Raw genomic sequence first — 23981 nt, forward strand, 5'->3', positions numbered from 1 at the left:
GAGCCCAAAATAAATACTTTGAATTTCACAAGTATCTTATTTCCCATTTTCTTGCCTTTGTTCCTAATGTTCTTTCTTTCTAGAATGCCTTTCCTCCCCTTCACTTTCTCAGCATTATTTCCTCCAGGAAACCCTTCCTAAGATCCTACACAATTCCCCAATTTCCCTACCATGTCAGATGGGGTCTGACAGGAGGCAGAGCTGGCTGGTTGGTTGCACAAGGGCCAGGAACCCAGAGACAGATTTCCTCTTACCATTGCCACCATGAGTGAAAGGGAGGACAAGAGGTCACGCACCACAGGTAAATTCTGGAGTCAAAACAGAAATAAGTAGATAATGGGATGATCATCATAGAGGAGCAGGCAGAAAGGAGAAACCAAGAAACAGAGCTGAAGTGGGTGGTATAGAAAACTAGTAAGCCCAAGAGGAGGAATAGCAAAGTGAGCAAATGGTATAAGTACCATGAAGTAAGAGCTTGAAGAACCCCTAGAAATGGTTTTCCAGTTTTCAGAATGAACAGTGTGCTTAAGTAGGAGAACTAAATGGTATGTGCCTTTTTTATATCCTTCTTCCAGGTACTAGATGAGGATAACATAATCCTATAGCAATCTTTGGAATTCTAGAGTTTCTCCCAGAGATTCTTGGATCACAACTCTTTTATCAGCATTGGCTAACTTTTGTGGCAAGACAGATACCAGCAGGAAAAATAGCTGGAAGAAAGTTGTTGCTGCTGTGACCAAGGAGGTATGGAGTTGCCCAGAGGTGTCCATGCAGTAAGTGGGAATAAGCAAAGTTTGTAGTTTTGAAGGAGGTGAGCAATGAGTTTTGGTGACAAATGGAGGTTCTTCACAAAAATGACTTTAAGTCATCAAATTAGAAGGATTAGATTTCTATGATGCACAGTGGAAATGACATCAGCATTTCTTATTGAAAAATCTAGAAAATCAAGTAAAATCCTTCTTTTTAAGTAGCTCAGCTCAAGCAAGGTAAATATCTTTCCAGTTTCAGAAAACCAAGACATTATATTCAGACTAAATATCCTTTGATGCTATGCAAAACCAAAGGTTAAAGACAAGGCAGGAAGATATTTAAATTCCAATCTGTAATTCATAATTAATTTGTAGAGAAAAGTGGCATTATTAGAAATGCTTCTAGGGGCGCCTGGGTGGCGCAGTCGGTTAAGCGTCCGACTTCAGCCAGGTCACGATCTCGCGGTCCGTGAGTTCGAGCCCCGCGTCAGGCTCTGGGCTGATGGCTCAGAGCCTGGAGCCTGTTTCTGATTCTGTGTCTCCCTCTCTCTGCCCCTCCCCCATTCATGCTCTGTCTCTCTCTGTCCCAAAAACAAATAAACGTTGAAAAAAAAAAAATTAAAAAAAAAAAAAAAAAAGAAATGCTTCTAAAAATTTATCTGCTTAAAGAAGGTGGCTACATGGTATAAATGAGAGTGAACAGGAAATTATTCCAGGTTCAAATGCTTCCCAAGGCTGCCTCAGCCATTTTCAAGTTGTATTGGTTTTCTGTCAAATAAAACTAATGTGTGTTCATAAAAAGAATGACCTGCTTACTTGGTTACTGTTGTTAAATTCAACAGCAGTAATAAAAGAGCTTGTGTGTGTAGACTAAAACTCTGCTATTTCAATCAGCTAAGTTCAATCTACTCATTAATTCCCTCAACATCTGTTGAGAATTCACCATGAGCCATGTCCTTACATCCAGCATGCATAAATTCAGATGAATAGTTATTACATTTGTCTTAAGCTTTGTTGAGTGGGATTCAATGGAAGGTTGACAAACAGACTCAACTTAGGTGGGACACAATTCAAGAATTAATTCATTCAACAATACATTCACCAAATATGTACTGAGAACCTACCATGGGCCAGGCATTGTATTAACTAACAGGGATACATCAGTGGATACAATAGGCCTGATCCCTACTTCAGTGGCATTTACATCTGAATGTGGGGGTGTGAGGGTGGGGGAAGTGAGACAGAAATAAAGTAAAAAGAAAACCAAATGAATAAATGCAAACTGTGATAAGTGAGATAAAACCAAAAAAAACCCACACCGGTGTCTGTGAAATCGTAAGAGGGGCAACTAGCCTAGAGGGAGTGGTCAAGAAAATTTGCCCTGCAGAAGTACCCCTTCAACTGAGTCCTGAGAATGAAACAGAACCTGAGGGAGAGATTTGGATATGGCGAGAATGAATACTTCTGGCAGGTAGAAATATGGCCAGTCACTGGCAGAGAAAGCAGTCTTGAGATTTATCATGAACAGAGAGAGGGACAGAGATCAGAAGTTTAGGGCTTGGTTATCAGACAGGAATCCAGCTACCGAAACTCTAAGCCAGGACAGAAGGCCAATTCTGGTTACAGATTGTGAGCTTTTGCTTGATCAGAAACTTGAAATAATGAAAAGGCTCTGGTCTTCCAGCTTCCCAGGATAGGCCTTCCTTGACATTAAAGAGACCAATTCTATTAACAGTTTGATGCCCTCTATCTGAAATCCTGTCCTCAACCACCCAGAGGTTCTGAGAGCCCAAGTTGGCCAGGAGCATTACATCCCCTCTGCAGACGTGAAGCACACCTGGAGAATTTAAGTCCTTTGCAGGCTGGGAAAAGCTGGTCTTCCAGTAGCATGGTCCCTTTTCCACTGGTCTTTCCTTGGAGCCCACCATTAACTTTCTCCTTTTCCCTCTAGGATCTTGGGCAGAGGTTCTGACAATAGGGCACTCAGTACAGTCTTGTCAGACTAAAGAAAAAGAAAGCTCTGCAGGCTGACATTGCAAAACTCTAAAGCAGCACAAATATGACAAGCCCACAAAATGGCATATCAAGTACCTGCATATTTCAATAAGGAGTATTTTAAAGCATTCTGCACAAACAAATGGGTGACACTGGATGTGTTTATATGAGGAGAAGGAGAAATTTACTGTATTTAAATATGCAACTTTTGGCTTAACTAAGCACCGGAGCACATTCTCTCATGCTATATTTAGGCAGTGGGTTTCCATGTTTAAGGAATTATGAATTATTGAAAAGTACTTTGCAAAAATTTGGCAGCAATCCCTGAGCCACAGTCTGAATCAGATTTTGAAAGTTCTAATATTTCTTCAGTGTAAGTGAAAGAGTGCTCAAGAGATCAGGACACTAAATGAAGATTTTGTAATTAAATAATCAAGCCTCGTGAAATATGGAAGGAATATCAGATTAGAAGTGAAAAGACATGTATTCTTTTTCCAACTTTATCACATCGAAGACATAAAACCTTGGGTAGCAATTAATCCACTGAATCTCATTTTTCTCATTTATAAAGTGGAGAAAACAATGTCTACTCTTCCCAGACTGTTGGCCAGGATAATTATAAGAAATGAATGTGAGAGAGGGAGAGAGAAAAAGATAGAGAGAATACATAGAAGCTGTAATGCATCAAAAATGTAGAGGATGATAACAGGGGTGCTATGAAGAGAGTATCAAAGACATAGTTCCTTTAATTTAATTTTTTTTTTAATTTTTTTTCTAACGTTTATTTATTTTTGAGACAGAGACAGAGCATGAACGGGGGAGGGTCAGAGAGAGGGAGACACAGAATCTGAAACAGGCTCCAGGCTCTGAGCTGTCAGCACAGAGCCCGACGCGGGGCTCGAACTCACGGACCGTGAGATCATGACCTGAGCCGAGGTCGGCCGCTTAACCGACTGAGCCACCCAGGCGCCCCTCATTTAATATTTTTAACTTCAGAGACAGTAACCCCGTCACACTGCTCTTCAGCTGATTTCAGGTGTACCCTCTGGGCATGGCAGTGCCTAAAGCAAATTACTTCTCTTGTAAACTCTTTCTTGAGTTCCACAAAAGTCTGCTTTTCTGGTAATCTCTCTGTTCCTTTCTTGACCCGTGTAAATCCATCTTTAATTCCAGAGTTTGACTTGAAATGTTTTCTGCTGGACCTGAGAATTCTACCTTCACTTCCAACTTCCTGGTGCAGGGACTTTCTGTCACTCTAGGTATCTGGACAAGTTCTGGGAAGCAGGTAGTTCCTTCCCAACATAACAACTTTCTCCCAGTTCTACCACCAAGGAAGTCTGCGCTGGTCTCTTGGCCTCGGTGTTTCCCAAGTTAGAGGTCAGACCTACTCCACTCTTCCTCTCAGCCATCTGGGGAGTGAAGTGGGGTGTCACACGTAAGGTCCATGGGTGGCTGCCTGCAAGTCTCCTTCACCAGTTGAGAGACATGCCGTATAGCCTTAATTTTCTTTAGAGAGACCTTCTCCTCCAAAAAATCTTCCCTCATCATTTTGTAGCCCCAAACTAAGTCAAAGGGATTCAGCTGTTGAAGAACTGGGACTTGAAATCTCCATTGTTAAACACAGCATGTATGTATTTGTTTTCCATTCCCTTTTGTATCTGATTTTATGTCACTGCTGTCTCATTCCAATATCCTATCTCAGATGAAAAGGACCATCCAAGATTTATCTCTGCATTAGATATACCATCATGGCACTATGACATTTAGATTTATATTCTTGTTCCATATTCATGATTGTTTTCCATATGAGCACTCAAATAGTGCTATCAATGGTCATTGTCAACTTGATTTTAAAGACAAGAAACTGTGATTGGCTGAAGATCACACGTCTCACATCCATCACAGAGGTAACTGTGTCCTTGATTATGTCTCACTGTTCATGTCCTAAATATAAAAATATCTGATCAGTTTAAAAGACACTAGATAGGACCGAATTCCAAGACTATAATTTTGAAGAAAATGGTTGTTTTTTCATTAAATTCCCTTTTCCCTCTCTCCCCAACACTCCTCACATATGCATGCACTGATTTCATCAATTCCACTTTTAAAATCAGTCAAATCTTGGGGCGCCTGGGTGGCACAGTCGGTTAAGCGTCCGACTTCAGCCAGGTCACGATCTCGCGGTCCGTGAGTTCGAGCCCCGCGTCAGGCTCTGGGCTGATGGCTCGGAGCCTGGAGCCTGTTTCCGATTCTGTGTCTCCCTCTCTCTCTGCCCCTCCCCCGTTCATGCTCTGTCTCTCTCTGTCCCAAAAATAAATAAAAACGCTGAAAAAAAAATTAAAAAAAAATAATAAAATCAGTCAAATCTGGTCCAGAAACAAAACAATGAATTGAACCTGAATCAAATCAAGCCTCTACATCTAACTTCCAAATTACAAGAAATACAGGGAACTGAAGACATGTTACAGGAACTTACTGAGATGCAATCAACAAAACCAGCGTGGGATTCACAGGACAAAAGACCTGGTTTTTTCAACAAGGATAACAAAAAGCAAGGATAAAAACAGACAGATTGAGATGAACCTACAGAGTGAAAGAGATTTGAAGAAGTATGTCAAACGATTGCAAGATAAAGTCAAACGATTGCAAGACTTTATTTACAGCCTGATTCAAGCAAATAGACTGTAAAAAAAAAAGTGAGACAATCAGAAAAATTTGAACACTGCTTGATATTTGGTAACATTAAGAAAATATTAATATCTGAAGGGTGATCATTTTTCTTGTGATTATATTTTTAAAAGCAGCCTTATCCTTTAAAGATTTCTACTGATATATTGATGGGTATAATTACACAATGTTTGCTATTTGCTTCCTAATTATACGGCAATAGGGAGGAAATGGTAGGGTTAGAGAAAAAATGGCCATGATCTGATCATTGTGGAAGCTGGATGCTTATACAAGAGTGTTTATTATACTATTGCTCATATTTTTAGACATTTGAAATTTTCCACGTCAAAATGTTTTTGAAAGCCAGCGTAATAATTTACTAACCAGAGGACTAAATAAACATTCAGCATTTCAGCTGTCTGTGATGATGTAATGTAGACCTGGGTTGAACACGATATTTGATTTATTCTTTCCCTTATTTACCAAGAGCATAAAAACAGAAAGACCCACAGGTGTAATGCTAATGGAAGCCTTGCAGGATCTACACGCCACAGAAGGTATTTGCTTTGTGCTACACTACAAAGTGAGTGGAGAAGAGGCATACCACTGTCCTTTGATTGGAACAAGGGAGCTTACTTTCTTCTCTGTAAGAGGGACAAAGAAAAACGCAGCATAAAGATCCACCCTTGCTTTGAAGTATGATGGCTTTGCTCTTGCTCTTCTGATCCCTGTGAGGAAGGGTGAGGGATCCTCCACACTAAGGGAAGATAAACTATTCCTAGAATTTATTAGAATGCCGTCTAAACAATTGAAATAGGAAGGGATATGAAGGGAACCTCCACAGTTTCTGTAATACTTTGTGTCTTTTAAAAAGCCTGGTAGGTCATGAAGGGAAAGAAATGAAGAGTATCAACACTCCCTTCCTTCTCCTTCTCTCCAATCAGCTCTTAGCAGCTACCACTTGTCTAAGTCCAACCACACAACATTAAGCATTTGGGCTTTTTTTTTTTTTTAGTTATTCTGGGTCCGAGAATTACTGCATGCCTCTGGCTGAGGTAGAAGACTGAGATTTTAGAGGAGGGTTCCTCTGAAACTCTGTGCAATTTTTGGTTGGTATATGGTGTATTGTTGGTATACAATCTATTGCTTCTTATGTTTGGGAATCTACTACTTTCACACACAGTAATCCAGTTTTTAAAAATTGTGGTGAAATAGACATCATTTACCAGTTCAACCATTTTTGAGTATACAATTTAGTGGCATTAAATGCATTAACATTGTTGTGTAACCATCACCCAGTCATCTGTTTTTATCCTAGGCACTAATGGGACGTTTCTAAGAGGAAACTGTAACGAGGTAGGAATAAAAAGGAAGTTATAATATATTTGACACAATAAATCTTCCCCTTGTCAGTACATGTTTTTAAAAACATCTATCGCTAACATATTACCATCTATAAAATTTTATATGTCCACTAAAATTGTCCGGAAACAAATGGTCTGGAATTTACAAAAATTATGCCAGACCTGGTACCTGAAGCTTGTTTGCAAGTGAATGTCTTTCTATAAGGCTACCTTTCAAACGTGGCCCATATGTGTTTTGTCTACTAATATAAAAGGATGAATCTATTTTTATACAATAATAAAAAATAGCTAAGAAGAAAAAAGTCTGATAGGATAAAACTTTAGTATTGGTATTGTTACATTTTTTTCCATTTTCCTTGTATGTTTAATACTTTATTATAAAACAACATATAGGGCTTCCTGAATTTGGTTTTACATGTAGCTTGAGAAGTAGAACCAATAAATAGCACTGGTATAATTTTGCACTCTGGAAGCCAGGGACAGACTTTGACATGTATTGTGATTGACAATACCATGGAGAAGCTTCTTTCTCTCTCCTCTTACACTACCCATAGCACTGGATAGGCCCCAAAAAACACCAAAGATGTAATCAGATGAGTAAGTGTCGTCTTAAAACGCACACACTTGTGGAGAGTTAAGATATTTACTGCCACTCAGCTCTGTATAAGGAGACGTATTCTTTCTATGGCCAAGCTCATTCATTCCAAACATGAGGACCATTGACTCTTTGGGGGCCACAAAAGTCAATTTTCCATAAATCTGTGTCTACACTAAGCCTTGAATGTAGAGTGAATAAATAGTATGTCTCAAAAACATATGTGCTACCGTATTTCAAATATATATAGATAGATAACATTGAGATGGACAAAATGTGAATTTGTTTAAAACCCAATGGAATCCAAAATGTCTTTGGTCATCATATATTTTTTTTCTCTTTTTTTTTAATGTTTATTTATTTTTTTGAGAGAGAGGGACAGAGTGCAAGTGAGGGAGGAGCAGAGAGGGAGACACAGAATCCGAAGCAGGATCCAGGCCCCAATCTGTCAGCACAGAGCCCAACGTGGGGCTCAAACTCACGAACCACAAGATCATGACTTCAGCCAAAGTTGGACACTCAACCAACTGAGCCACTAAGGCACCCCAGTCATCATATATTTTCTTAATTGATGAATTAATAAAAGTATAAAACCCTTCATGAAGGATGTCAAAATTTGGAAATTCCTTCTAATCATCTGGGAAGGTTGCACCTCACTCCTTTTACTGGTTGCATAATGTTCCATGATACGGATATACTGCATTTTAATCAGCCACTTCCATATTGGTAAGCTTTCTCTTTGGCCATTTGACCAAAGTTCCCTTGGCCAGTGCAAACAATGGTACAATAAACATCCCCCAGCACACGACCTTACAAATGGGCAATTTTTTTTTTCTTTGAGGTAGATTCTCAGGAGTGGAATTTCTGAGTTAAAGGGGAAGTGCATTTTAGGTTTTAATAGATGTTGCTCTGTTGCCTTTTAGAAAGATAGTGAAGCTCGAAAGTCCCACACACAGTGTATAAGAGAACCCTTTTCCCCACATCCCTACCAGCAGTGGGTTTTATGTTGCCAATCCAATAGATATAAAGTCATATTTCATCTTTATTTTCATTTGAATTTCTTTTACTGAACATGAATTCGAGCATCTTTTCATTATGTTTGTTGACCACTGGGCTTTGGTTTTCTTGTGATTTTTTTTTTAAATTCTAATCTTCTCTGCATTTTTCTATTGAACTGTTTGTCTTTTTCTTGTCACTCTATAAGAAGTCTCCACGTTACAGAATTGTCCCATGTCTGACGTTGCTCACTCCTACCTCTCAACTCACTCTCTGTCATGTTAATCTTTTCTTTTCTCCACAGTAATTACCACTGTTTGAAATTATTTTGTTAGCTGTTTGTTTCTTGTCTGTCTCTCTCAACATAAATCTCATGAAAACAGAAAATGTCTCCTTTGCTCTTCTGTATCCTTTGTCGATGACAGAGCATAACACAGGATAGGCCCTCAACAATATTTGTTGGCAAAACAAATAAATGAATGGTGGCCAAAGAGTTATTCATAGATTCATACAACATAATGCTTGATTCAAGGTACTATGGAATTGAGAGAAGAGTAAAATGAATTGTGAATTGGAAGATAGGTGGTGATTAGGTGGTAGAAATCTTACATGTTAAGTGAAGGAATTTTCACATTTTTTTACAGGAAATGTGGAGTCATCAAAAGCTTTTCAGCACCGGGGTGACACAATGAAATTTATGATATAGGAAGAACACTCTGGTGGCAATGCCATGAATTAATTATAAGGGGAAGAGAAGTTTTATTAGTAATGGTCCTTCTCACAGCTCTAAAATAACTTGTGCCAAACCAGTCCAAGTGTATTTTATGGACAGCATCTTTAATAGAACTAGCAGAGTCAGCACACATTTCCCAAATCAGATGACAGAACAGACACTCTAAATTTTATCCATTATCTTTTGCTGCCCCAATTCTTTATGCTAAAGGATAAAAATCATATGAGTTGCATTAATTTCCTCAATAAAGTGGATGCTTAAATTGATTGAGAGTTATGTTCATTTTCTGCCAAATTATATCTGCCTCCTCTCATAATCCAAAATTTCTGAAAATGTTTCTGAGGAATTTTGTGTGCCAAGTACTGTGCTTGACCTATACTTAAAGTGTGTTTAAGACTAATTAGTTAGATTGGTATTAGGAAATACCATCACCTGGTCTTAGCCTGTCACCTTCCCTAGCAAGGGTCAATGTATATGCATGGTAAAGTTTTACCTGTATTAAGCCAAGACAAGGGGAGATATTTGTCTTCTTCTTTTGTTAGTTTAATAAATCTCAGAGAATACTCTTTGGCGTGAATTTTCCAATCTGAACTGGATATTGATCAACTAAAGTGGTTATTTGGCACATCTCCCTTTGGACAGGTGGTAGTGCTATCTTCAAGCATCATTTGATTCTCCTTGCATGATTAAAGAATGACTCCTCTGATGAGGTGAACCACACTTTATTGACAGACTATAATATAGTTAAAAGGACATGGCTTTGGTGTCAGATATAACTAAATTCAAATCTCCACTGTGCTACTTACTAGTTGAGTAATATTCATTCAGTAAATGTTTGGGAACTATTTTATACCAATTATTGGTCTAGACTCTAGAGTTTGAAAAACTCTGACTGTAAGGAGCCAGCAGTTTAGCAGGAGGGATAGACAAGGAAATCAACGTTGTATAATAGAGGCATATTTATATATAAAACTCTGTGAGAACAAACAACTTGTTTGTTTTCACCACTATAATTCCTGGCACCCAGGGCAGAGCCTGATACATACTTGCAGCACAATAAATATTCAGTGAAAAAATAAATCCCCGTGGGGCACCTGCGTGGCTCAGTCGGTTGAGCATCTGACTTTGGCTCAGATCATGATCTCATGGCTCCTGTGTTTGAGCCCCGTGTCAAGCTCTGTGCTGACAGCTCTGAGCCTGGAGCCTGCTTCAGATTCTGTGTCTCCCTCTCTCTCTCTGCCCTTCTCCTGCTCATGCTCTGTCTCTCTCTCAAAATAAATAAACATTAAATTAAAAAAAATTGTAACATATATATATATAATTTTTAAATATATATTTATATATATAAATTTTAAATATAATATATATATGGTATATGTATATACCATATATATATGGTAAAAGATGTGTTGGAAAGTGGTGAGAGATAAAGGTAGAGAAACAGGCACCAGGCAGATTATGGCTGGGGTTGTATTCCAAGATGAGAAATGTTAATTTTTATTCTATACCCAAGTATTTTCCAAACTTGGTAAGAACTAGAGTCATCTGAGCTAACAGACACATGAAAAAAAAATGCTCAACATCACTCATCATCAGAGAAATACAAATTAAAACCACAATGAGATACCACCTTACACCTATCAGAATGGTTCATATTAACAACTCAGGCAACAACAGATGTTGGCGAGGATGCGGAGAAAGAGGATCTCTTTTGCACTGCTGTTGGGAATGCAAACTGGTGCAGCCACTCTGGAAAACAGTATGGAGGTTCCTCAAAAAATTAAAAATAGAATTACCCTGTGACCCAGCAACTGCACTATTGGTATTTATCCAAGGGATACAGGTATGCTGTTTCAAAGGGGCACATGTACCCCAATGTTTATAGCAGCACTATCAACAATAGCCAAAGTATGGAAAGAGCCCAAATGTCCATCGATGGATGAATGGATAAAGAAGATGTGGTATATATATACAATGGAGTGTTACTCGGCAATCAAAAAGAATGAAATCTTGCCATTTGCAGCTACGTGGATAGAACTAGAGGGTATTATGCTAAGTGAAATTAGTCAGAGAAAGACAAATATCATATGACTTCACTCATATGAGGACTTTAAGACACAGAACAGATGAACACAAGAGAAGGGAAGCAAAAATAATATAAAAACAGAGAGGGGGACAAAACATAAGAGAGACTCTTAAATATGGAGACCAAACTGAGGGTTGCTGAAGGGGCTGTGGGAGGGGGGATGGGCTAAATGGGTAAAGGGCAATAAGGAAGATATTTGTTGGGATGAGCACTGGGTGTTATACACAGGAGATGAATCACTGGAATATACTCCTGAAATAATTATTGTACTATATGCTAACTAACTTGGATGTAAATTAAAAAAAAAAAAAAAGCATTAATCATCTGAATTCTGGATCACCTGGTAAAAATACAGATTCCAGTCCTCTTCTCATAACCAAACCTAAATCTCTAGAAAAGAGGTCAGGAAATCTGTATTGTAGTTAGTACTGATGTGATTCTAATGATTATGTGTTTGAGGACACTGAGTAAGGCAAAAGAGTATGAGGGTCTGATCCAAGACTACAGGATTAATAGAGGAAATGAGTAAACAAATATATCATATGCTGATTAGGTTGACTTGTCAAAACCCAGTGATCATTCGAGAACAGTAATGAGAGAGGCATCTAAGTTTCCAATTTGGGTCCCTGGATTAAGTTGTTGTCAAGAAATAGAGTAAAGAATGCCAGAAGAAAAACTGGTTTGGAAGAAAAGATAATAATTTTAGACAAGTTAAATTTGAAGTGCTTGTTGTAAAACTGGGGGTAAGGTCCATAAGGTATGAGATAAATGGAACTGGATCTTAAGAGAAAAATCTGAGCTTAAGTTATACAATGGGAGAGATCAGTTTTTAAAAGATGTAATGTCATCATCTGTTCAGATTGTCCCAATAATTCATGCTATGAAATCTTGCCATATGGCATGGCTCCAATGGTGTCCTGGCAAATGTATCAACTGGCTTTCAAGGGTGGGGGGTGGGGAAGCCCTAATTTGTAGCATTTGTCAATTTTTCATGTTGTGAATACCCCCACCAGGGAAGTTTTCAAGCTAGCAAACACATCACTGAATATGAGATTGGGAAGGGATGTGCACAATTGGTTCTCATCAGTCAGTAGAAATGGATTTCAGCACACAATTGCATAGTCCCCTTTGTCCCCTCCCCCAGAAATGCACCCTAATGAGTTTTTACTCTAGTAAAAAAAAAAATCCATCCTAGCAATAAACAGAATACAGTAAGAAGTCAAGCTCAGTACATTCAAGTAAAGTGATTTCTTCCCCAACATCCCATCTGTTCTTCACAACCCTTCCTAGGTTGCCACACTCTGCTCAGTGCCAGCTGGCACTCCCAAACAGCTGGGTAAAATCATTACTCATTGTCCAGATGTGTCATCATTCAGTCAGATCTGGCTCCCCTCTAACTCTATGGCACCTCCAACCTTCATCAGAGGAATTAGCTTAAGTGACCATTCTAGATCCACTGATTTAGGGCTCAAGTTCCAGGATCGTTGGATTCCAACGGCTAGCTACTGGTTAGGCTTACAACTCCTAGGTTCCCCTCACCTGCCTCACTCACTTTCCCATCACCATTTGGCAGAGAAAGTTCCACATCATTCATTTCCCTCCTACCAAGCCCTTTGGTAAAGAAGCCTTTGTAATCACTTCCTGAAGGTGGAGGGGGATAGATTGAGATGAGACAAAAGTTCAATAACTGGCTCTGCTTGTAATTAGTTCATGCTTTATAAAGAGACTGCAATTCTCTCTGATGTTATCTGGCAGGCAGGCAGAATATGTCTGATGTTGACCAAAATCTCATACCACAGTATCTCCACACTGCTTGTCTTTAGGACACAGCGAACAGATTCTCTTTGCTTGGGTGCTTGTTGTGTGATATACTGTAATTTTCTTTCAGCATTTTAGAGATAGAATTCCTTTTTTTTAAATCTCAGGTGTATCATTTCTTTTAAGACATCAGCTGACAGACTATTGATTCTTTTAAAGCGTCATTTCTTTTGGTAGCTACTTTTAAGGCTTTCTCTTTGTGATTATTTCAGCAGCCTTATTGTGAGGCGTCTCTGTGTGGTTTTCTTGGTATTTATCATATGGTGGTTCAAAGTACTTCTTCAATCTATGGCTTGACTTTTTGCATCAGTTTTGGGAAATTCTCAGCCATTATCTTTTCAAGTATTGCTTCTTTTTATTCCTTTCTTTTTCTCCTCCTGCACGTGACTCCAGTTATACTTGTGTCAGACTGTTTTACTGTCCCACATATTACTTATGCACTTTTTGTAATTTTCATAGTTTTTTTCTCTATGTTTTAGTCTGGATACTTTCCTTCTGACCTTTCTTCCAGTTAATTAACTCACTCTTCAGCCCTCTCTAATCTGATATTAAACTCGTCTATTAAGTCCTTGGCTTCTATTATTGTATTTTGCAATTTTGTCACATCAGTTTATTTAATTTTTTATTAATTCCTGTTATCTGCTGAAATTCTCCACTTTGACATCTATATTCATGAACATCCATATCAGATAATTCTAATAATTATAAGTCTGTTCATATTGTATGCTTTGATTTTAGTCACATCTTGGTTTCCTAAGTAATTTTTTATTGAATGCACATTATTGGTCACATTTTATTGAATGGCATTATGTCTTAAAAAACTGTTATCTTCTTCCCAAGAGGATTTATGTTCACTTTGGGCAAAAAGTTAGAGTAGCAACAGCCCATCTTGATCTGATCAGGAATTAAACGTACTCAAATCTGGATTTCAGACGTTGAAAAGTCTTACCTAATTTGGGTTCTCTATTACTCCTAAGATGTAGCCATTTGGGAGCTTTGACTAAAAGCTTAATATGTTTACAAGAGCTCGGAACCCTATATATTGTCTTCCTAGCACTATGAGACTGCAAAAAGTAACTGCTTGGCTTCGTAGCCTCTCAGCCTTTGACCTCTCATGAAAAGACAAATACTTCAGTGTGAAAAAGCAATATGGAATATCAGATTCACTCTTCTGTGTTTCTCTTCACTCTGGGGTCTTGAGTCATCAAATCCTTATATTAAAACTCCAATATATGTATCTCTCTCTGCCCTATGAAACTGAGGAAAGTTCTAATCAACTTCCTTGCCTTTGGGTACAACTTCCTGAGCTTCATAGCTTTTTCTGCCATGCAGTTTATGAATCAACAAATAAGAGGAATAATGGCACGAAATTTTGGACTTGCCTCAGTATATTCTCTTCTCTCTGAGAAATTAGCCACTCAAGTCCTTGATTTATTAATAGCTCTTCGGTGCCTTCAAATTGATTTTCTGCTCTGCTTTATCCAGGTCTTTTTTTATGTTTATTTATTTAATTTGAGAGGGAGAGAACACAAGCAGGGGAGGCGAAGAAAGAGGGGGAGAGAGAGAATCCCATGCAGGCTCTGTGCTGTCAGCTCAGAGCCCAATGTGGGGCTTGAACTCACAAATCGTGAGATCGTGACCTGAGCTAAAATCAAGAGTCTGACACTTAACCGACTGAGCCACCTACGTGCCCCTTATCCAGGTTTTCTAGTTGTTCTCTAAAGAAGGTTTTCGGCTATAAGGTAGTTCATCATAAGCAGAAATCCAAGATAGTGAAAAGTAGCGTGAAAACAAAGGACTTGCTCTTTCACATGAAATGAGGTATGAGAGTTGAATTAATGATTTGGCCTGAGCTACAAGAAGGACTGTGTTACAGGTTATGGGTTTGGAAAGAGCACATGGGAAGAAGGGTTGGCAGGGGACTATCAGGAGTAAATTTTGAGATGGTAGCTAAAAAAAATTAAGAGTGGATATCCAAGAGGGATTTTGGAGTATGAGTCTGGAGTTCAGAGAAGAGGTACAGCCTGGAGATATAGATTTGGAAATCATGAGCATATGGATGGCATTTAAAACCAAGAAAGTAGGTGAGGTCACCAAATGTATGAGTGTTGATAGAAAAGAAAAAAGATCTAAAGAGTAAGTCTGGGGAATACTAACATTTATGTAGGTGTCAGGGAGATGAGAAGAAACCAGCAAAGGAAAATAAGAACTTAAAACAAGAGAGATTAAAGAAAACCCAGGTGAGCAAGATGTCCTGGAATCCAAATAGAGAAGCTATTCCAAGGAAAGGATAATAAATAGTATGTCAAATACTACTGAAAAACCAAATCAGATGACTGAAAAGTAACCTTTGGATCAACAACATGACGTCATTGCTGACATTATGGGAGTCATTGGAAAGGTGGGAGTAAAAGTCTAATTACAATAAAATCAAGATAAAAACGGTGACAACGGGATATTAATTCTTGCTTTCTATTTTATTGGACTTTCCAAAATAATCTCATCTAAAATTCATCTTATTTCTTAGAACAGATTACATGATTCATGTATTCGCAAGGCACTGATTCTTTAAGCATACCTCCTTCAATGTCATCTTCAATACCTGTTCATGGCTGAAGACATGTTTTGCCCTAAAATAGTTAACAATCACATGTATGATGTAAAGATTTTCTATGGTTTCCAAATTCCCCAAGCTATTATCTGGGCCCTTGGGCAATACTGAACAGTAATGAAAAGAAAGTTACTTCTAGAACATGTACTACAACAAATACTTGTCCCATGAGGCTCTTCAACAGTTGCCTCTGCTTTCTCAATTCTAGACTTGCCCGCACACAAACAACTCTTTTGAACTTTGGGGAAAAGATGAAATGTCCTTGAACCTAACAATTCTGACACATGCATCATACTCTTCCCTTCTTCCTCTAGATAATATTTATTTTCTCAAATAAACAAAAATGAGGAGTGGTAAACTCACTGATTTCTTTTCACGTTCACCCTTCAAATATCCACCACTAAGATAAGCCCCTAGAAGACCATGAAAATTTATCCTCCTTCTAAACGTCTGACTCAATATTTTAAACTCATTCAGGGTTCAAGGTTATTCTGGAGATCAGAATGAGAAACTGCCTTCATTCCATCTCTAACAACAAAGATGCCATTTTATGTGATTACTCCCTATCATACTTTCCATTAATTGTCTCCACAATATATGATGTGGTATATTGCTCAGGATATGCTAACCACTGGAACAAACATACCCCAAGTCACTGAATGTTATCAAGTATTTTCTTGCTTAAATAAATTCCAAGGTGGACATTCCTGCTCAGGTGGTTCTCCTGGGCAGCTTTTCTCCAAGCAGCATCTCAGAAACCCAGGCTGCTTCCATCTTGTGGCTTTAAGGTACCCTCGACATCTTTAGTCAGCAGATAAAGGGAAAAGAGAAAGGTTTGCACATAGAGTTTTGTGGCCAGTCCTGGAAATAACATGCATCACTTCCACAACATACCATTGCCCAAATGCTGGTCACGTGATTTTAAACTAAGTTCAAGGGAAATGGAGAAACACATTTTTTTCTTGTGTACTCAAGAAAAGGAAATATGATTGCTGAGCATTTAGTCAGTTTCTACTATAGACTTCCTTCTGGCCATTACATTCTTATCATACTCTTCCTTTTATCTGCAAAGTACACTCACCCCCTCGCTAATAGAAAAACCCAAAGTCACACTCCATCATTACGTCTAGTTTAGAGTTCAGGATCTCCAGACGATGCACAGTCCTTCCAGCAGGACTAGTTATGGTTCCCCATGCTCTGGTAACCTATGAATTAAAACATAAGCTTTCTGTCCACCACCACCACACACATATACACACACACACAGCCAATATGCAATGTTGGAACTGAGGCACTGTAATAAACATCCCCATTTACAAAAGGAACAAATGGAAAAGCCTAGAAGTCAAGTCCTTTGGGTAGAAAATGTGAAGGACCTGAAATGGTGGTAGGAAAAGATGTTTGGTAAGGTTTTTCTCATGTTTTCTAAGTGGAATATCCCTTCCCTGTCCATCCTCTGTGGCTCTGGCCCCATCCTTTGTGAGCTTCACCTTGTCCATTATTCTCTTCGGCCACATGTGAAGGGGGAGAGAGGGCATGCCATTTGGGAGCACTGGAAGTCAGCCTAAAGTTTATGGAAATGTGGAGCTCCAATGGTTGTTCGAAGTCTGAAATGGCCAAAACTGATGCTTATGTTTGTTTAGTTTGTGGTTTACTTGGAAATATAAATTTCTCAAAAGCTTAATAGTCTTCTGATCAATTTGCTTCCCAGCAGTTGTATGTGCCAGAAACCACCTTCAAAGATTTCCCCTAGACATAATTCTCAAATACATTTTATCTCTCTGCTTTTTGCCACTATTCTGATCTCTCTCAATTTAATAATAGGCTATCTTGAGACTGTAACTTTTGAATGGAGAATATCCATCCTTAAACTGATCTTTTTTGTGAATCACTTGATTCACCTGAAAATATTTACTGAGCTGCAAGTGTTCAAAATTTGTTTTTTTCTTTTAAATTCCATTTCCCACAGTTCAGATTCTACAAACAGCTGACTTTTCAACTTTGCAGAACTGCATTTCCAGACTCTCTCTATTCCCTTTCATTTATGCTTACAAACTTAGACATTTCTTTTTCAAGCTTTTTCTTGGCCAAACACAGCCAATAAAAACCCCACACCACTAGAGTTATGTTTCTCATTCCTTCTCCTGGAGTTCAATTCCAATAGGCACATGTTCTACCTTCCAAGCATTCATAGGGAAAAGTTTTACAAAATGTCTTACCACTGCATAATAAGATTACCATTTTTCCAGCTGCCAATTTCAGTTTCCTTACTGACCATGGCCAATTGCTAAGCCAATAACATATATTTCAAATTTTTGTTATGAAAGAACACCACTTCAACATATAAACATTTGTATTTGAATAGGTTAACTGCTATAGCAAATGCCCCAAAATCTTACTGGCTTAATGTAATAAAAATATTTTTAAGTCCACTGTGAGTACTCTTGGTTGGGTGGTTCTCTTGAGTGGTTATCCTGCAAACTGATTTAGTAATCAAGTGCTTCTATCTCATGGCTTTGCCATTTTACAAGTTCAAGGTAATCCTGGAATAATCTGGCCAGTAGATTGGGGAGGTAAGAGTAATGTAACCAGAGGATTTATGACCATGCCTAAAAATTATATACATAAATTCTGTACACATTTATTTTTCCAGAACTCTGTCACGTAGCCCCAACACAGCATCCAAGAATTCTGGAAAATAACGTCTTACCATGTGCCCAGGAAGAGGTAACAGGATTGGTGAGCATGTAGCCAGCTTTGAAGCATATGTAGCTAAAACCACAGATTAGTTCAATATTGGCAAGCAAGGATTATCCAATTCTAAAATATATGGCAGAGACATACAGAAAACTCAGCCCAAACCCTGAAAATGTATTTAATTAATATATTAGCTAAATGCATTGAGAATAGAGGCACATGGGTGGCTCAGTAGGGTAAGCATCTGACTCTTGATTTCGTCTCAGGTCATGATCTTACGGTTGTGAGATGGAGCGTGGCACAGAACCTACTTAAGATTCTGTTTCTCTCTCTCCTTCTGCCCTTTCCCCACTCGCTCACATGTGCTCTCTCTCTCCCAAAAAAAGAAAGGAAGAAAGAAAGAAAGGAAGAAAAAAAGAAAGAGAAAAGAAAAGAAAAAGGAAAGGAAAGGAAAGGAAAGGAAAAAGAAAAGAAAAGAAAAGAAAAGAAAAGAAAAGAAAAGAGAAAAAGAAAAGAAATGCATTGAGAATGTACTATTTTCCAGGAATTCTTCCAATTCTTTTATACTTAATCACTGGTTCTTAAAATAATCCTGTCAGATGGTTGTATTATTATACACATTGCATAGATGAAGAAACTGAGGCACAAATGGATTAGGCCTCACAGCTAATAAGTGGCAGGAACAGAATTTGACTCAAGCCTGGTTCTAGAGCACAGAATCATCCATTATAATATTCAGCCCTTTCTGATTTATTCATGAACTTCTCAGTTAGTAAGTTTAATACACTATTGACTAATGGCATATTGTCTCTTCTCCTCTCTGACCTAGAGAGCTATTTTCAGCCTTGTCTGTCCATTTGTTTGCACTGATTCTCTAGGACCTAGTCTTTTTTTTTTTTTTGAAGGTCTATTTATTTATTTTTTAAAGTGCAGGGGGCAGGGAGGAAGAGAGAGAGTGGAAGAGGTGCAGAGAGAGAGGGAGATAGAGAATCTGAAGCAGGCTCTGCGCTGTCAGCTCAGAGCCTGATGTGGGGCTCAAACTCATGAACTGTGAGATCATGACCTGAGCTGAAGTTGGACGCTTAACGAACTGAGCCACCCAGGTGCCTGTAGGACCTAGTCTTAATGCATTTCTATACTGTCCTACAACTGTGTTAGTGGAAATTTTGGGAATAGAGGTTATCATCAAGTCTATAGAGTGAAAAAGGAAGAGGATAAAGGGAAAATACAAGCAGCACGTTCATTTACAGGGTAGTAAGGAGAAAAATCCAGCCCACACCTAACATTCATCAGGCCTAGGACAAGAATACAAACAAAGGCCCACATTCCATGTCTAATACTTAAAAGTTATGAATTAAGCCAACACAATGGTAAATGAAACACACTTCATCCTTCTACCTTGAAAAATATATTATCCTAACATTCTGGAATGCTAAATTGAATTTAGAATTTTTGGACTCAGAATTCCATGCTAGAATATGGTGCTTGGAAAGGAGCTGGAGCCTGTGCCCCACCTTCTTTCTTTTCTCACCCTTGGATCTATCCTATACTACAAGAAACTGCTTGAGCACACAGTTGGGTCCCCTAGCATGCACATTTGAGCTTTGTGCATATCACCGTAGCAAATACTCACCCCTGTGTCCATCAAAAGGATGATCCAGGAATAGAAGTCTGGATGGGAAGTCAGCCTGTGATAGTTAAATAGAAAACTCCTGGGTCCCAAGTATCCAGACTAGGTAGAGGTGGTAGAGGTGGAACATAGATTCCGAGTGAGCACATCCCCTTGGCCTGAGTGAACCTTCACACTATGGTGAAGGGTATACCATAGAAGGGCCAGAGCAAGACTCTGAAGAGTAGGACTTAAATCCCTGATTTTCCCTCTGACCACAAAAAAGTAATAGGGATTTGATTTATTTTCCTGCTTCTGACAGAGGCTTGAATTACAAATAATGTTAAAGAAGTTCTTTAGGCATAGGAAAATGATACCAGATGATAACTTAGAACTACACTAAGGAGTGTAGCACCTGGGTGGCTCAATCAGTTAAGCATCCAACTCTTGATTTTGACTCAGCTCATGATCTGATGGTTTGTGAGTTCAAGCCTCACATCGGGCTCTATGCTGATGGTGCAGAGCCTGCTTGGGATTCTCTCTCTCTCCCTCTCTGTCCCTCCCTTGCCTGTGCGCTCTCTCTCTCTCTCTCTCTCTCTCTCTCTCTCTCTCTCAAAATAAATAAAATAAACATTAAAAAAAGAACTACACAAAGAAATGAATAATACCAGAAATAATAAATATGTGGGAAAATATAAAATATATTTTTCTCATATTTAGTTCCTTGAAATAGAATTGACTATTTAAAGATATACAATGAAAACATTAATCTACAAAAAGCTATTTTAATGGTTATTTTAGTTATTTTAATATCAGACAAAGATTTCAAAACAAAAAAATATTTTCAGGAATAAAGAGAAATATTTCATAATACTAAAGGCACTAATTTACCCAGAGGACATAATAATCCTAAACTTAATGCACATACTAACAGAGCTTCAAAATACATAAAACAAAGTTGGCAGGACTGAAAAAGAAAAACAAACAAATTCACAATAGAATTGAAAAGGGAAATAAACAAAATCAGTATCACAGTAGCAGTTCGCAATGCTCTTCTATCAATACCGATAAACAAGTAGATGAAAAATTTAAAGGGACTAAAATTACACAAAGTATGTTCTCTGATTATAACAGAATTAAACTAAAAATGAGTAGGAAAAAGATATCTGGAAAAAATTCTCAAATAACAGAAATTAAATAATCTCTAAACAACACACGGGCCAAGAAAAAAATCATGAGAGAAATTAGAAAATATTTTAAACTGAATAAAAATGCAAATATACAAAAATGTATGAGGTACAGCTAAAACAGCATTTAGAAAGAATTTTAGCATTAAATGTTTATATTAGAAAAGAATGTGTGTCAAACAATCTAAGATTCCATTTTTTAAAAACTAGAAAAAGACAGTTCAGTGAAACAGAATAGATGCCAGAAATAAACCCGCAAATTTTTGGTCAATTGATTTTTGACAAAGGGCCAAGATAGTTCAATTTGGAAAGGATAGAATTTTCACCAGATGGAGCTAGAACAATTGGATATATGTGCATCTATATCTATATCTATATCTATATCTATATCTATATCTATGTCTATCTATATCTTTCTATCTACCTATAACTATATCTGTATCTGTATCTATATCTGTATCTGTATCTATGTCTATCTATATATTTCTATATCTATATCTATGTCTATCTATATCTTTTTATCTACCTATAACTATATCTATATCTATATCTATATCTATATCTATACCTATATCTATATATCTCATGATCCTCAACTCCCATTGAAATAAACCATACACCTAAATGTTAGATCTAAGACTACAAAACTTCTAGAAGAAAATGTAAGAGAAAATCTTATATCTAGAATATTTACAAACTCTTACAAATCAATAAAATAAAGAAAGCAACCACTTTTTTAAATGGGCAAAAGATTTGAACAGAAACACTGTCAAAGAAGAATGACATGTGCACATAAGAGGGTGCTCAACTTCATTAATCATCAGGGAAATGCTAAGTAAAACCACAAAGAGTTGCCACAACACATTCACTAGATCAAAAAGGCTGAGTACTGGCAAGACATGTGGGGAGATGGGAGCTCTCATAGATTGCTCACAAACGCAAGATGATATCAACCACTTTGGGAAACTGTTTATCATTTTCTTACAAACATCCACTCACCGTATGATTCAAGTATCTTTTTGAAGATATTTACTTACCTACTTTCAGATGTTTACTCCAGAAGAATAAAAAACATGTCCACACAAGGACAAGTGTTTACAGCATTTGTTCATAATAGCTCAAAACTGGAAACAACATAAATGTCCACTGCTTGGCATTTGAATAAAAATAACCTTATGCTACTCAGCTATAGAATATAACAAACAACTGATGGGAAACAATATAGATGAATCTCAAAACCACTATGCTAAGTGAAAGAAGCCAGATACAATCTTTTGCCTAAATACTGTATAGTTTCCATTTATATACAATTTAAAAAGATAAAACTATGACAGAAAGTTTAATTGTTGCCAAGGACCAAGAGAAGGGGGAAAAGATTGATTCCAAAGAGGCACAAGGACATTTTGGGCATGATGGAAATGTTCTATATCATGATCATGGTGGTGGTCACACGTCTCTATATATATTATCAAACCTTATCAAATTGTACTCTGATCATTAATGAATGTTATTGTACATATATTATATCTTAATATAACTGATATTTTTAAATGTGCAGATGAAGCCCAGGGAAAAGATCCCTCTTGCCTAAGGGCCAGCAATGAAAATAGTCTAAGGGCAAGTCTAGGGCAATTGCCTCAAGTCTAAGGGCAGCAGTGAAAATAAAAACTAGTAAAAGAAGCTAAAAATGTATAATTTGTAAGGTGAATAGAGACCCTGATCACTGTGTTCATAAAAGCCTAGGAATAACAACCGCCATTACCTATCAATAACATCCAACATTGAATGAGGGTTTCTGTTTCATATTTGTTTTTGAGATGGTCAGTCAAGCAGAGCCACAAGAAGAGACAGAGGAGAGGCTCAGGAAAACAGAGTTTGTAATACTCACAGGTCCTAGAGACAGGAGACAGAGCACACCACCCAGCACCATTATGGAGAAACTCCAGAGTAGTCAGGAGGCAGCAGACAAGAAGTGGAGAGCACTTAGGCCATGGCCTCCATTGGGGTTTCTGCAGGAAAGGTGAAGAATGGTAAATAGTTTAGGACTGGCCAATTTAAATCATTGTAATGGGCTTGGGGCAATAGGGGTGGTCTCTACTTATCTAGTACCTGGCTCTGGGATAATTAAGGGAGAGGAATATTGCCTCCTGTGTGCAGGGACCAGATGCAGGAGGTGTGGCTCTGGGTTGGTTTATATATCAAGGCCATGCTCTTTACTAGGCCCTCGGTGACCTGTAAGAATTGGTTAGCCCATGGAGAAGCAGTCTCTCCCCAACCAGGAAGGTTTTATTATTAAGATGTCAAAACAGGACACCATGCAGAAATAAAATACATACATATTTTCTATACCATGAACACTCTTCAACTTCTTGAAATAACTCTTTTAATCTTGATAACAACCATGATAGTGAGTCAAGTTCTTTAATGAGGGCACGGGCAGCAATATGAAGACCACAGTGGCCTACGGTTTTGGGCTAATGCATGTGTTTAGCTATTGGAAGGGTACAGTTGAAGCCAGATTGCTGTCCATTAAGAATGAACTAGGAGTAGTGAAGAAGCAAAAACAAAGACTTTCTAGCAGACAAAGGCTGCTCCTTCAGAGATGTTGGCTATGAAGAAACCCAGTGATACAGAATTGCAATCAAAGAAGATTTGTTTCTTTAGGTTCTGAAGGTACTGAGATCTTTTTAAAAAGAAATTTTAATGTTTATTTTTGATAGAGAGAGAGAGAGAGAGAGAGAGAGAGAGAGAGAATGACAGAGCATGAGCAGGGGAGGGACAGAGAGAGAGGGAGACACAGAATCTGAAGCAGGCTCCAGGCTCTGGTTGTCAGCACAGAGCCCGACACGGGGCTCAAACCCATGAACCGTGAGA

The 23981-nt window shown here is 38.1% G+C and overlaps 1 long non-coding RNA gene across 5 annotated transcripts in view; it reads right to left on the reverse strand.

Moving 5' to 3' along the window:
* The window catches only part of LOC102899518, a 280549-nt gene that overhangs the window by 233371 nt on the left and 23197 nt on the right, over window positions 1-23981 (reverse strand). For all 5 annotated transcript variants that reach the window (XR_006596442.1, XR_002741653.2, XR_002741652.2 and 2 more), the window contains exon 3: window positions 22996-23116. This is a non-coding gene — a long non-coding RNA (uncharacterized LOC102899518). The remainder of the gene's footprint in view (window positions 1-22995; window positions 23117-23981) is intronic.

This window comes from Felis catus, chromosome B1 (assembly GCF_018350175.1).
Source record: "Felis catus isolate Fca126 chromosome B1, F.catus_Fca126_mat1.0, whole genome shotgun sequence".
Classification (NCBI taxonomy): domain Eukaryota; kingdom Metazoa; phylum Chordata; class Mammalia; order Carnivora; family Felidae; genus Felis; species Felis catus.